Raw genomic sequence first — 14,905 nt, 5'->3', positions numbered from 1 at the left:
GCTTAGCATTAAAGTAGACAAGGTTTTGGCAAAGAAATTTTTCAGAAAAATCTTCAAGAGGAAATTACAAAGGATACCACATTTCCTACAGTTTTGTGGCAAACCAGTAAGCTATATACCAAGATGCTGCTAGAAAAACAGAATATTACTTTAACTTTCCAGTTATTTAACTATGTTTTGGATAGGCCCTAGTATTGCAGCTGAAAATACCTATCACAAGAAGTTCTTTTTTGCATTTTTCACTGTGTGTCATAACAAAAACTCTGTTCTTACAACATTCCTAATTTTAAAAAATACTTTATTCAAGTAGCACAAATAAAATTACAAAAGGTAGATTTTTTTTTAAAGATTTGCTTGTAAATATGACATCTGTTTGATCAAATACTTTGCAAAGAATCATGTGTAATGAGAGACATTGGCAAACAAGTAAGCTTTGGAGTCTATAAAACATTGCCTAAATAAGCACATGCTTTGGGTTCAGCAAAAAGGTTATTTTATGTAGTTCAGGTCTTTACTGCTGTCAAAAAGAAAACTATGGAGCAGAAAAACTGGTCATTTAAATTGATATGTATATAATCTCTGCAGTTGTTGGTATCTAAAACTACCAAATCAACTTATTTTCTCTACCTCAAAACAGGGCTCACAAAAATGTTCAAGAAATATGTGCTGTGTAAGTTCCTGAATTAATTTAAGTAACTGATAGAATGGGACTTCCCTGGTGGCTCAAACAGTAAAAAATCTGATAGAATAAGTAACTGAATTAACTATAGAACACCTGCTGCTGCTGCTGCTGCTAAATTGCTTCAGTCATGTCCGACTCTGTGCGACCCCATAGACGGCAGCCCACCAGGCTCCCCCGTTCTTGGGATTCTCCAGGCAAGAACACTGGAGTAGGTTGCCATTTCCTTCTCCAACACATAGAACACCTATGTGATGGTAAATGATTTTGTTATGAAAAGTGAAAGTAGGTCAGTCATGTTCAACTCTTTGAGACCCCATGGACTATATAGTCCATGGAATTCTCCAAGCCAGAATACTGGAGTGGGTAACCTTTCCCTTCTCCAGGGGATCTTCCCTGACCAAGGCAGATTCTTTACCAACTGAGCTATCAGGGATTTTGTTATACTATGGTCTAATTGATGTGAGTCAATAGCCCTATTTTATAATAAACTACTCTCTAGCATATTTATGCAATCATTCTTTAGACATTTATAAAATTATCTTTGTTCCCCCAGCCTCAATTCTATCACTATTTTCATCATACTTTTGTGTAAGGTAGAGACCAGTTTTAAAAATAATGTTAAGATATATGCTTTAGATTAAATGTAATTAATCAATTAGACTTTACAATGACTGTGGTACAATCTCAAGTTCACATATTTTTCTCTTTCTAGACCGTATTTGTGCAATGTGACATACAAGTAACAAGCAATGAAAGTGGTTTAGGTTTTTAGAAGTTAATGAACAAATGAAGAATTTAGTTTTAGAAAGCTGCTCAAAGCTTAGATGAAGGAATGACTGTGTTGTGTAACATTTGGGAAGGAAGGAAAAATCACCTTAATCTTTTTATTTGTGTGTATGTTAGCTAGGGCCCATTGCCATAACAGCAAGACAGAATAATACGGTGGCTCCAAGGATAAAGAAGTTTATTTTGCTCTCACATTACAGTCCATCCCTCCATAACAGAGGAATAGTTTTGCTCCAGATGATGATTCAGACACCCGGGTGTTTTCTAATTTGTTAATCCATAGTCCTCTGGAGCAGGATTGGCAAACTTTTTCCATGAAGGGCCAGATGGTATTTCAGGCTTGGTGGGCCATATATGGTTTCTGACACACATTCTGCCTCTTTTTATTTATTTTTAACAATGCTTTTAAAATATAAAAACCATTTTTAGCTTACAAACCATACAAATAGGCCACAGGTCAGCTTTTGTCTGTAGACTACAGTTTGCTGATCCCATCTTCAAGGGAATTCCTGCATATTAGAAGCTCGATCAATGACAACCCAATGTGCCAACTTTCAGGAAGAGGAAAATAACTGAAGTAGAAGGCAGGCAATTTCCTCTTAAGGACGTGAAGCAGTAGTTATATGTGTCACTGTCAGTCATATTCTGGTGCCAAGAACTTAGCCATATGGCCATTTAGGCACAAAATAGGCTGGCAAATGAAGTCTCTAAATAGATTCCCAGGTACCCTGACAAGATTCCATTACTGTAAGTGTCAGCTTGGTGTTCTGGGAAGTAGACACTGAGACCGATTTAAGAGTGAAGAAGGTTTATTGGGGAAGTGAAAGATAAAATGTAGAGGAAGCAGAATTGGGCTGGAAAAGTCCTCAAACTGTGATGCAGAGCTAGTAACTATGAAAGTAATGAGGAAGGGATGCAGGATTGGGTAGAGAAAACCTCCAACCAAGACATAAATGTGGCAAAAATTAGGTCAACCCTATGTGTATCTCCAGACTAAATATTGCCCGTTAGAGGACTCTTATCTCGGGCAGGGATGGCAGACCCCAGAGTCCCCACCATGCAGTGTATGCCTGTGGCTGCACAAGAAGTTAGTCCCCCAGACTTTAAAGCCAAGATGAATCTTGAAGTCACTGACAGCTGGGGGATCCTAGCTAGCTGCATGTCTTGCAAGCAGGTTCTTTCTTAAATGAAATCTGAGTTCGGTACCTACATACCTGCCTTATTATGTGAAAAGGGAAAGTGGATTTGTGAAGCACTAGGAGAAGGCAATGGCACCCCACTCCAGTACTCTTGCCTGGAAAATCCTATGGATGGAGGAGCCTGGTAGGCTGCAGTCCATGGGGTCGCTAAGAGTCAGACATGACTGAACGACTTCACTTTCACTTTTCACTTTCATGCACTGGAGAAGGAAATGGCAACCCACTCCAGTGTTCTTGCCTGGAGAATCCCAGGGACGGGAGAGCCTGGTGGGCTGCCATCTATGGGGTCACACAGAGTCAGGCATGATTGAAGTGAGTTGGCGGCAGCAGTTGACACAGAATATGTTCCTCATTGGTAGAAACAGAAAACAAAGAAGTATGGATTTAACCACTGGATGAATCCCACTAATCTATCAAGAAGAGGTGATTTCATACTCCTCTGAGTTTGAGTGACATTTATATTTTTTTCCTTTTTTCAGACCAAAATTCATGCAGCTGATAATCAAGTCCACTTTGTTGTCAAAGGTGTGACTTGTTTTTTGTTTATAAGCTGGCACTATATAGAATATGGTTTTCAGGGAGAGAGGTGGGAGAACTTTGTGTAAAGCTGTTTAATGCAGATTCTGAACGTTTTGCTGTTTATTTTCTGAAGCTCATATGCTAGAACCAGATTCAATTTAGGAAAAAATATTTAGATCATGTTTTGAAATACAATGTTTTGTTAAATCTCTCTCTTATAAGAAATCAAAAGGGTGCTTACATGCGTGTATGTGTCTGTGTGTGTACATGAATATAGCCCAACTTGAAAACATAAACCTAAATATCCATGATACCACTCTGTATCCTCTCACACATTATTATATAATTGACATTCCTCATTCTTGCTCTAATTATTGCCTGATCTAATGATCAGGAAGTAGAGGAAAGACATCCTTGGAAGGTTAATAAGCCATCCAGAAAATTAGATTAGCATGATCAAACCTTAATGATTATTATTTCTCATTATATTAGATCACCTGAAAAGTTTGAGGAAGAAAAAATAAATTAGCATCATTGGGCAATTATACTTGTAGTTTTCCACAGTAGATTTTAAGATGATCACGTTATGAATTATTTTCATATCTAAAACCAGAATTTTTTAGAAATTATACTACCATTATTATAGTAATCAAAGCTCACTTATTTGATCATCATTGTAATGGAGTACTTGAGGCATTTTTCCTTTGCTAATTGACAGTTGGTCAGTTAAGAGGTGCTTTTCACAAAATCTTCCATAACCCAAAGGGTTTGAATTAGCCTTTAATAAATGCCCGAGAATCTTCTATGTTCCTAAGTGCATTTGCTAAAATTCCCAACTGCTATTTTCCACCTTCTGGTCAGGAAATGCCTTTGATCTGCCTTTCTTGCTTTTATCTATATGTCTTGAGCATTGTAACCCTACTCATCAGCACAATGACACATTATCATTTAGATATCATTTTCTGAAGCTGGATTTCTCTGAGAAAGAAACAAAATGCAGAGAGTGGGCATAGGGTCAAACTGAAGTTAGACTGGCCCATTTGGAGAATTGGGAGAGGTGACCCGTGGTCAGAAGACTCAGCCTTGAGCTTTATCCTCATTCACACCCTAATTACACACCTAGGCACTTCCTATGCAGACTTTTTGGCTCACTGGTTGCTCCCTGCTTACCCACATGTCATATCACCACCTGCGATGGGAAGCCCCAGAACACAGATTCCTCAATATCAACATCCAGATACACAAAATTGTTTCCTTCAATTTCAGTCTCTCTATCACTTCCTAATAAGGTGGTAGTAGTTGGGTAAAGGGAATCAATTGGACTAAAAAAGTAGACAAACTTGCTGATTTTCAGACAAGATTGGGTGTGTTCAGGGTGGTATGTCCATAGACAGAACTTGCTAATTTTCAAATGACAGAACATGTAGTTTTAAATTATTCAAAAATGTCTAAAGATATTTTCTAACAATAGAGAGATACTTCAGAGATATTGCAGGTTCAGTTCCAGATCACTGCAATAAAGCAAGTCACTTGAATTATGTGATTTTCAAGTGTGTAAATAGTTATGCAATGTATTACGCATAAAATAATATTAAGTGTAAAATCCAATGTACATACCTTAACTTTTTATTGCTAAAAAATGGTAGCTGTCATCTGACAATGCAGAGTTGCCACAAACCTTCGATTTGTTTTTTTTTAAAATGCAATATCTGTGAAATGCAATAAAGAGAAGCATAGCCAAACAAGGTGTGCCTGCACTCTGATCTCCATGATAACAGGGACTTGATTTAGTTCACTGCTTTATCCCTATTACTGCGAGATAGAGTGTGTTCAGTGAACGCTGCTAGAATGAATGAATGTACTACCAAAATTGGTCTATGATCATTGAATTAAAAATTCAATATCTAGTTTTACCCTCATTCCGTAATGTTATTATATTTTTAAAGCAAACATTTAAGGAAGAAATTGTGGTGATGCAGACTCCCATAGGCTTGGTTAATCTAAACCTTTCTAATAAAAGGAGAGAGAAAAAGAGAATTGGGGAGAGATGGAAAGAAGGGAGGGTGGGAGAAACAGTATACTGCTTTACTATATGTGAGGAGCTAATAAGTATTACTGTTTCTCCCACCTTCCTTTCCTTTCATATCTCCCTGATTCTCTTTCTCCCTCTCCTTTTATCAGAAAGGGCTTCCCTGGTGACTCAGTGATAAAGAATCCACCTGCCAATACAGAAGGCGCAGATTTGATTCTTGGTTTGGGAAGATCCCCTGGAGAAGGAAATAGCAACCCACCCCAACATTCTTGCATGGGAAATCTCCTGGACAGAGGAGCCTGGCGGGCTACAATGCATTGGGTTGCAAGAGAGTCAGACACGACTTAGTGACTAAAACAACAAAACAATATTTTAATAAAGAAATGTTATAATTTACACATAAATAGTAACTTTAAAAATTACCCTTTTCTTGTCTCTGCTAAGATTTATTCTTTTTCTAATTCAACAAATATTTCTTAAATGCCTTTCCATGTGCCAATTAATACATGGGAACTAGGGCATAGAGCAAAATAAAACAGCTAGTGAACCAAAACATTCATAGCCACAGAGAAACCATAGAGATAGTTCCTCCCATCTTTCATTCCTTCCTTCCTCATGTACAGAATACAAAGTCAAATGTATGAAGAATAAAATGGCATCCTTAATATCTCCCAAACTATTGGATTTACTATGGAAAAGTTAGCAGTTGAAATCTCCTTTTCACCAGCTGAGGTTAGCTTCCTCAATGTGTATTTTAGAGTTTAAAATAAATATTTTGCAATTAGGGTGAAATATGTTAGTGACAGCTGCATAAACTGAAGGCTTCTATTTATTCAGATACCCATTTATCTCCAAAATATCAGGGTAATGGCAGATGCCCAGCTTATCACTGCTTCTAGATGTGAACAGGGAATTAAGTCTTGCTATGCCTTCAGTTCGCTTTAATCTCCCTCCTCGAACTGCTAGTAATGAGAGGCCTGCTGCTGTCATTTGAGAAGATAATTCTTTAGTAAGAAATTTTTAGCCACCAAAAACCAAGTCTGTTCCATTACCAATAATATACTGCTCAAGGCTCCTATGTTGTCTTGGTTTATGGTCATATGGCTAAGTTTATATATAGAACTATTAGGTCTTCATAAAGAAGAAACATTTTTGCAATCATATATGCTAAGTGGTATGTATATATTGCTGTTGTTTTCTAGGCACAATAACTAATCTCAATATATGAGGTAGGTGTGCTAATCCAAACTATAAATACAACTGGTAGCCAGAGTTTTGGACAGAGGAACTGAAAATGTTCATTAAAAGCACATTTACTCTATTGTGCCTTCTTTTGTTCATCAAATCTGTTGAGCTTCAAACACAGTAATACTGGTTCTCACTATCAGAATGTTTAGAGAATAAATTAGAAGATGGCTATGTTTTGAGCACTTGAGATAGAGTAAGGATACAAAGTTTTATTAATTAAAATTTTCCATTCGGTTTATTTATAATCAAGGGACATTATCTACAAAAGTGACACACATCGTCTAATCATACATGCAGGGATCATGGTAAGACAGTCTCTCCATTTTCATTGGAAGATGAAAATGAGAGTCATGCCATATCTTAGTTTTGTAAGCCGGAAGACTCTAAAACAAAAGTAGACTCTTGAGAGTCTCTTGGACAACAAGGAGATCAAACCAGTCAATTCTAAAGGAAATCAATCCTGAATATTCATTGGAAGGACTAATGCTGAAGCTCCAATATTTTGGCCTCCTGATGAGAAGAGCCAACTCATTAGAAAAGACCGTGAAGCTGGGAAAGGTTGAAGGCAGGAAGAGAAGGGGATGACAGAGGATGAGATGGTTGGATGGCATCACTGATTCGATGGATATAAGTTTGAGCAAGCTCAGGGAGTGGGTGATGGACAGGGAAGCCTGGCATGCTGCAGTCCATGGGGTCGCAAAGAGTTAGACATGACTGAGCCACTGAACTGAACTGAACTGAAAACAAAAGCACTGAATTGGGAAGATCGATTTATGAATACTATTGTATGCCGTACTTGAATTACCGCTGGAGAAGGCAATGGCACCCCACTCCAGTACTCTTGCCTGGAGAATCCCAGGGACAGAGGAGCCTGGTGGGCTGCTGTCTATGGGGTCGCACCGAGTCGGACACGACTGAAGCGACTTAGCAGCAGCAGCAGCAGAGCACTGCTATCCAATAGAACATGCCATCCTGAGGAAAATGTTCTGTATTCTCCCTGTCTCTACAGTAATCACTCACCATGTATTTCTTTGAATTTCTTGAACTATCACTAGTGCAACTGAGAAACTGGATTTTTAAAAATGTATTTAGTTTTAACTAAAGTAAATTTATATAGCTGAAAGTAGCTACTGGGTACTATATTGGATGACACAGTTCTAAAGCATTTGATATCTAATTTTTAAAAGATTTTTTTTTACAAAGTGTAAAATAGAGTTTTTAATAAAATATTAACCAAAATATATAAAATAAATCTAGTTTCATCATCATATCGATGAATATTTAAAGATCACCCCACCTAAGTAGATTTCTATGTTGCAATAAAATTCCTCAAAGAAATTTAGAGATAAAACTCAGTACAATTCCAGATTTCTTGCAACCACCTTTTCTTTAGCATTTCAGGGTTTTGGGATTTGTGATTTAACATGTTAAAACTAAATATAATCTCTTTTTGGGCAAGTTAAACATTCTCAGAACTAGTAGCAGAAACTAAAGACAGGTTGAGACTCAGGTTTGCATATGCCACACCAAGTGACATTAACTTCTCTACCGGCTTATTAGAAAAAAGATTTGACATCTGGAAGCAAAGACATGAGATTACTGTAGGCTCCCCCTCTTTTCACCAGCCAACTATTTGATTTATTTGATGAGTGATCTCAGACGACCCTTTCAGGCACTGAACCATCAGAGAGTTATGTTGCTGGGTGATAAGAAACCTTCAGAGATACCTAAATCTTCTTTTAGCACTGGGAGTTTTATCTGTTCTGGAATAAAGAACCTTTTTATGTATGATGTTTCTATCTGGATAGTTATGGGAATATCCAGAAAAGATGCACAGCCTTAAATCAAATCCATATTGACAAGGACATTGAAACTGCATGAAATTTATCACAAATATGTAAGCCAACACCTTATTTTTATATGATTTTTAAATTTTGTGTCTCAAAGTTCAAAGGAGTAACTAAATGTATTATACATCATAAAGTCCATTAATCTTTTGATTAGCATTTGTTTTCCTGTATCTTCCTTAGAGACAAACGAACAAATGAGGAATGTACTTAATTTGATCTCTGGAGTAATTATAGATATGGATATTTATCATTTAACAGACACTAAACAAACTAGTAGGTTTTTTAATGTACCTTGCTGTGCACTGAGAATGCAACTGGCTTCTCAATTTTATTGAAGTTGTTGAACTGAATTTTATTTCTAATTTAATGTACCTACTGATCATATATTGAGTCTTGGGTTTGTTAGTAGGAGTTAAGTCCAAGTAATTTGTCTTAAAAAAAAAAAAAAAAAAAAGTTGAAATCCTTCCCAGTTACACTAAAACTGATGTGAAACCTGCTTTCAAAAACATATACTATACAAGTGACACTCTTGGCTGTCCCATCCACAGTTCTCTCTCAATATGCAGCAGTTTTTCCCTCAGGAGACTTCATTGTTTATAGTATATTCACCTTGCCCTGTGACTCCACCAGATGTAGTTGGCGTATAATAGAAGCTGTCTTTAAAACACATCCTCCCATTTGAAAATTCTTCACCCGAGTATTTTTTCCATTCCTTTGCACTAGCCCATCTGTACACAAACAAATCACTGCCTCAGCCATCTGACCCTCTTTAGAGTAAAGCTAAGGTACATTTTTTTTTTTTTTTCCAAATCCCTTTTAGGCAAAGGAATGTAATTAACAACCTTTCTCTGTGACCTGCTTGTCAAGCTGTGTAGGAACAGAAGAGGAAGGAGACTGTTGTCATCAAAGACAGCCCATGTTTCTAAGGAATTTAACAACCCAGCAAAAGTCCGCTTCATTTTGATACCTGTATTTGTGCTGATGGAAAATAGTTCTGTATGGAGGTGGCTTTTTCTCAAAAATGAATACAATGCAGTAAAGACAGGATTTGTCCTTACGTACTACCTCCAAATTTAGGAGTATTTTGAAAGAACTGGTGTTTAGTGCCTTGTTTCCCCACCCGCTTGTCCTCCATTTAAAAATTCTGTCAATCCTAGTGCTTGTACAGCTATCTAATTCCATAAGAACGGTGCTTGAGATACACAAAGAAAAAGCAATTGATTGTAGAGACAAAATTAGTGGCTACATATCAATATTTCACAAAACTTTAAGTATTTCTTTTCATTAACATTTTCTTTGAATCACACTACATGTTTTTCAAGGAAAGAACCTTCTATTCCTTTTATCTGATCTAAAAATACAAATATGCATGAAGAAATCTAAGCGCACTGGGGAAAATTGAAAGTGACAGTATAGAATGTTGTGTGGGTATGAATTGGGGGGGCAGGAAGTAGAATGTGTTTTGAGATAGGAAAAAATATGTTCTTCCATTTAGGGATACCCTGAATCAGTCACAATCTGACCTTCACGTCAAGGGGCTTTAAGGCATTAAAAGCATGCATGTGAACATAGATTTTAAAATACCAATAATTACCAGAAAATTGTTCCGATATGCTCTGAGAAAGTAAAATTAAGTCTATTTAAGGATACAAGAACTTAGTGTATTCTTACAGTTTTTGATAGCTATTATTAACTATATTAACTATAGTGTCTAGTGAAAGACTAAGATTAAATTCTTTTAAAGGTTTCAGTAATTTTCTCTTGTCTTCCTAGTGACAGAGTAACACTCCTTCAAACCATATCTACTGCAGCTCTACTTTCCCACATTAGGCCGTACATTTCTGGCTTCATACTGTCATTTTCAGACTACCATCAATGCAGCCTGGCACTGTCATTCAATAAACTGCCTCTTAATCAAAATCAGGCTATTTGCTGATACCATCTTTTTCCCATACTTTTGGTATAAGCTGCTGAACTCCCCATTACTGCCATTTTTTTTCTCAATGATTCAGCACCTGGTTTATTTTCATATATTCTATTCCAGGATAGCCATCAGTAGTTGGGTACTTGCGAGTTGCTGGTGCGTTCCAGCAATAAACAGATTGTACCCATGCCTCTTAACCTCATTCCCTGACATATTCCAGTTATGGTAGGTTATGCAAGGTTGTAATAGTAACAAATATCCCCCAAACTTAGTGACTTCAAAGGATCCAGGTTCATTTCTCATTCTCACTCCATGTTCACTGTACGTTGGCTGTGCAAGATGCTATGTGGGGGCAGCTGGCTCTGCCTACTGCAGTCATACAGGGACCTGGACACATGGAGCAGCTATCTTAAACATTGATTTTCTACCTGCACCCAATTTATCAGTAAACCTTGCCAGTTCTTTCTCAAAATTGTATGCTGCATCTGACCACTGTTTACTATCCTCATGTGATAGCCTCCTTTTTTGGCTCCCTTTCCTGTACAACTTAGGCACCCTTCAGTTGTAGGGAAGGCCACTAACCAGCAATTAAATCCTCTAGTCTGAACCGACTCATGACACTTTCATTCAACAACTTATTAACCAGAACTAGTTATATAGCCTGTTCAACCACAAGCCATCCAAGAAATGCAATCTTGCCCTGTGCCTGAGCATTTTAATGCCCAACATTAATAGCTACCAAAGATGTATCTGATATTTCTTCTCCAAACTGACCCCATGATTCCCCAGTCTCCTAACTTCAGTTTAGCCATCTGGAAATGTGGTCACACATTGTTATTACCTAGAACTACAACAATACAAAGATCTGGAATTCTGAAATTCCCCTCTCTGACCATTAATTTCTGTCATCTCTGAAGCACTGTGCTAAGAACAAATATCAAAGCAAATGAGACACATGAGTTGACACTGAAGAATTCTCAGGACAGTGGAAGAATCAGGAAGCCTCTATACAACCTCTATGATACAAGACCTTCTAAAAACATGTGGGACACAGACCAAGGGCCCAACACAGCCCAAGGATGAAGGAAGAGGGTGAAAGATAAGGACACCTTCCTGAATGGTGTGATGCTACAGCAGAATCTTCAAATTGGAATCAGAATTAGCCATAGACATTCCATTCTAGACAGTGGTAACAGCACATGTAATGCTCAGCAAAATGAAAAGTAGCTATCAACATAAGGAGCATGCCAGGGGTGCTAGAGATGAAGGTGGAGAGATAGGGTGGGGGCAAATCATGAAGACTTTGAAAACAATGATAAAGACTGTGGATTTTTATCCTGAAGGTATAGGGAACCTTTGAACTAAATAAGACTTGTGTTGTTAAAGTGTCATTCAAGTTTGCTTATTGACCAATATTTCATAGTCATTTGATATACTTCATTGACTCAAATGAACAACAGCAATGCTTTACAAAAGTATGATTTTGATTTTGTTATTAATTCCATAAATTAAACCCACAATGTTATAAATAATACAAATGCTTTGATCTTTTAAAATGTTTCTTTCTTGGATTTATTACATTCATCAATATGTTTTTACTTATTCACAAAATTGACTCATACTTTTATGCTTGAGAATTTTAGCATGTATGTCCTTCAACACTATAATTTTTAAAACAAACATTAAGAAGAATAGGCTGTAGTCCCTATTAAACCTTAATTTTTATGTTTTAGCCTGACCAATAAATTTCCCCAAAACTTGACAAAACTTTTCCTCAAATTTCCAGGAACAAGGAAATTAATATAGTTCCAATTATCTTACAATTCAAGTGTAAGATGTTAAAAAATGAAAGGTCCATGAATCTTGATGAAACTATAAATAAAAGTGATTTGAGTTTAAAAACTCAGAGTTTAGGAAATTGGTCTCATTATGAGATTCCAAATAAAGCATTATTAATTTTTTAAAATTTATGTCCTTCCATTTATTTCTGGATATCCTTGGTGATCTAATGGTGATAAACATTTCTCTAAAATCTCATACAATTTTTAAAAATCTAGATGTCTTTTCCACAATTATTCATTCTTTCCACTTTACAGTTTTAGATTGAGTTCATGGTTCTGTAAGAAGTCATATTGATTAGATTGAAGTCAATTTCTAACCTATTCCAGCACGTCAGCTTTCTTAGGCCATTTTGTGGGTTGGGTTTGGTTTTGTCTTTTCCTTTTTTCCATTTTGTGGAAGATGTTCATGTCTTCTTTCACACTTCAGGTTGGATCATTTTGACCTTTTTATCCTTACTTTTGACTATACATTTTTCATTGCTTTCTTTTGCTTATGTTAATTCACAATAAGGTAGGTGAAAGTGCTTTTTCAGTGCAACTGAGTGTAGTAGGGCCTTCCTGGCATGACTGTTAGTGGGGCTTATTCTGAGATGGAGCATCACAAGAAAGGTCTTCAAAAGTGCTAGGGAACAGGCCATATGTAACAGATTTGAAACTAGAGCTAGAGAGACAGCTGTGGACTGGAAAAGGAAATCACAAGAGTCACTGAATTCCACCAACCAGAGCCAATAGGCAGAGGGCACTTAGAGAGATAAAGCAGGGGCCTCTCAATATAAAACAAGCAGGGTGGAAAAAGGAGTGTGGCTATATCCAACTCAAGGTTGAAACTAAGCACCAACCCTGAATCCCAGCCCTGACATTCTTCCCGTTATTTTGGCTATTGTGAGTCCAAAAACTAGGGACTGGACCTTTAATAGCAAAAATAGGCTGGAAATGTTATAGACAATTCAGAAAAAATATTGCTATAAGTACCAATTCCATGAAATGCTTTGACCTCTTAAAATTGGCTTCATTATTACTGCTGCTCTTTTATTTCATTGGCCTATTTATATCAATAAGTTATATATTTAAATAAGCCTTGATCTTTATAAATTTTATTCTTAAATCTCATTTAGACTTAGAAATTAGATTTAGATGAATGTGTTTTTCAGGCTTTACAGTGAAAGCCAATGCCCATAACAGGCGGGTCGAAAAGTAAAATGTAAAGTTCTTATTTTTATTCTTATCTTCAACAATAAGAAAGAAATGATCATTTTAGTGCTTTCTTTGTTTTAAGATGAACAGAGCCCAGAGCTCCTTGAGCAATATCTGAGACTATTTTTCTGAGACTTCTCATCCACTTCTTACCTGCTCCCCCCTCAATCCTTTTACCCTATCATTTGAGAAACCAAATGAGAATGTTTTGGTATAGAACTTTTTCTACAAGTCTCTCAATATTTTTATTCCTCTATTTTGTTATATTGTTTTATGATTCATATTTCCCTACTCCCTTGCAGTATCACTGTAAGGCCACTCCAAGAGCCAAAAATTCATGTTTGTGATGCCCAGGCTTGAACTTCCTTCAAAGAACCTTCTTACTTGGAATAAAAAATGACTTTACTTCAACTTGAACATTTTTTTAGTATTGACACCTTAGGGTGGCAGAGCAACTTAGAGGATGCAAAGCATTTTACCTTCTCACCACCACCTGTGAGCTAAGTGGGGCAGGCATCTCATTTTATGAGCACAAAATCTGGGGATCAAGAAGGAACCTGGGTAAACCAAATCCAGCTCTCATAGCATTAGGCCTAAACTTTGTCTATCACATAACTGCCTTTAGATTGCTTCATGTCATTTTCAACTTTAAATGGCATGTAAGATTTTCATTTTAATATAATGCATGGGATATATATTTAAGAGAGGCAAGTTTGCAAGTTCAGAGATCAGGTAGTTAGAAGTTTAGGCAAGTATGATGAGTATCTGAACTAGTACTATGGTGATGGAATGGGAAAATAGGAAAGAACCATGACAGATAGGTTGTTACTAGATTGTAAAGTCCCTCTACTAAAACAAATATTAAGCAAATTAAAGTTGACTGTACTGACATTTTAGTCTTTATCTGATGATTCAAAGGAAACTTTCTATATCACAAAATGTCTTTATCAATACCAAAAGTCATGTACTAATGACATACAGAAGTATACGTTAATAAAACTATATCTTTGTTCACCAGAGATTTACTATTTAGAAGAGTTAAACACAAATGAGTGTTAAAAAAAGATTTACAAAGACTTGGTCTTTCTTCATTCACCTTTACTCCCCTATATTTCACATTTTGTCTCTTTCTGTCACATCCTCTCAACTGATGACCTTTATTTTGAGTACAAATGCAATACAGGCAGTAAATGCAATCAGAAGAGATCTAGTTCATCCTCCTCTTTTCAGTGTCACCTCCTGCCTACATCTGTAGATAACTTCCATGAGCCAGAAGACGTATTTGTATTTCTAAGACCAAACATCACACCCATGTGTAAACCCATCCCTTCTCAAGGACATTGCTTCGTGCTTAGGCCCTTTCTCCTCTCCATAAATTTGTTCCTTTCTGTTCCATCATTATTCTCAGCCTGACAATGATGCTTCAACTTCCTCCTTTCATTAAAAAAAATCCTTTCTTGACCCCAAGGCCTTTTCTAACTAATACCTCATTCTCTGTTTTCCTCATCAGCAAATCTGTGCAAAAAAGTGCCAAGTACATTTACTGTTTCCACTTAATAACTCTTAATCTCGCCTGCTGTTGCTGCTCCTAATAAGTCGCTTCAGTCGTGTCCAACTCTGTGCGACCCC

General features: G+C 36.8%; 1 protein-coding gene across 1 annotated transcript in view; it reads left to right on the top strand.

Annotated features, from left to right (window-relative positions):
- TMEFF2 (transmembrane protein with EGF like and two follistatin like domains 2) overlaps window positions 1-14,905 on the top strand; it is a 276,911-nt gene that overhangs the window by 128,215 nt on the left and 133,791 nt on the right. The window lies entirely within an intron of this gene.

Source organism: Bubalus bubalis, chromosome 2, assembly GCF_019923935.1.
Source record: "Bubalus bubalis isolate 160015118507 breed Murrah chromosome 2, NDDB_SH_1, whole genome shotgun sequence".
Taxonomy (NCBI): domain Eukaryota; kingdom Metazoa; phylum Chordata; class Mammalia; order Artiodactyla; family Bovidae; genus Bubalus; species Bubalus bubalis.
The sequence above is the reverse complement of the archived record's forward strand: the minus strand, read 5'-3'. Positions and strand labels throughout refer to the sequence as shown.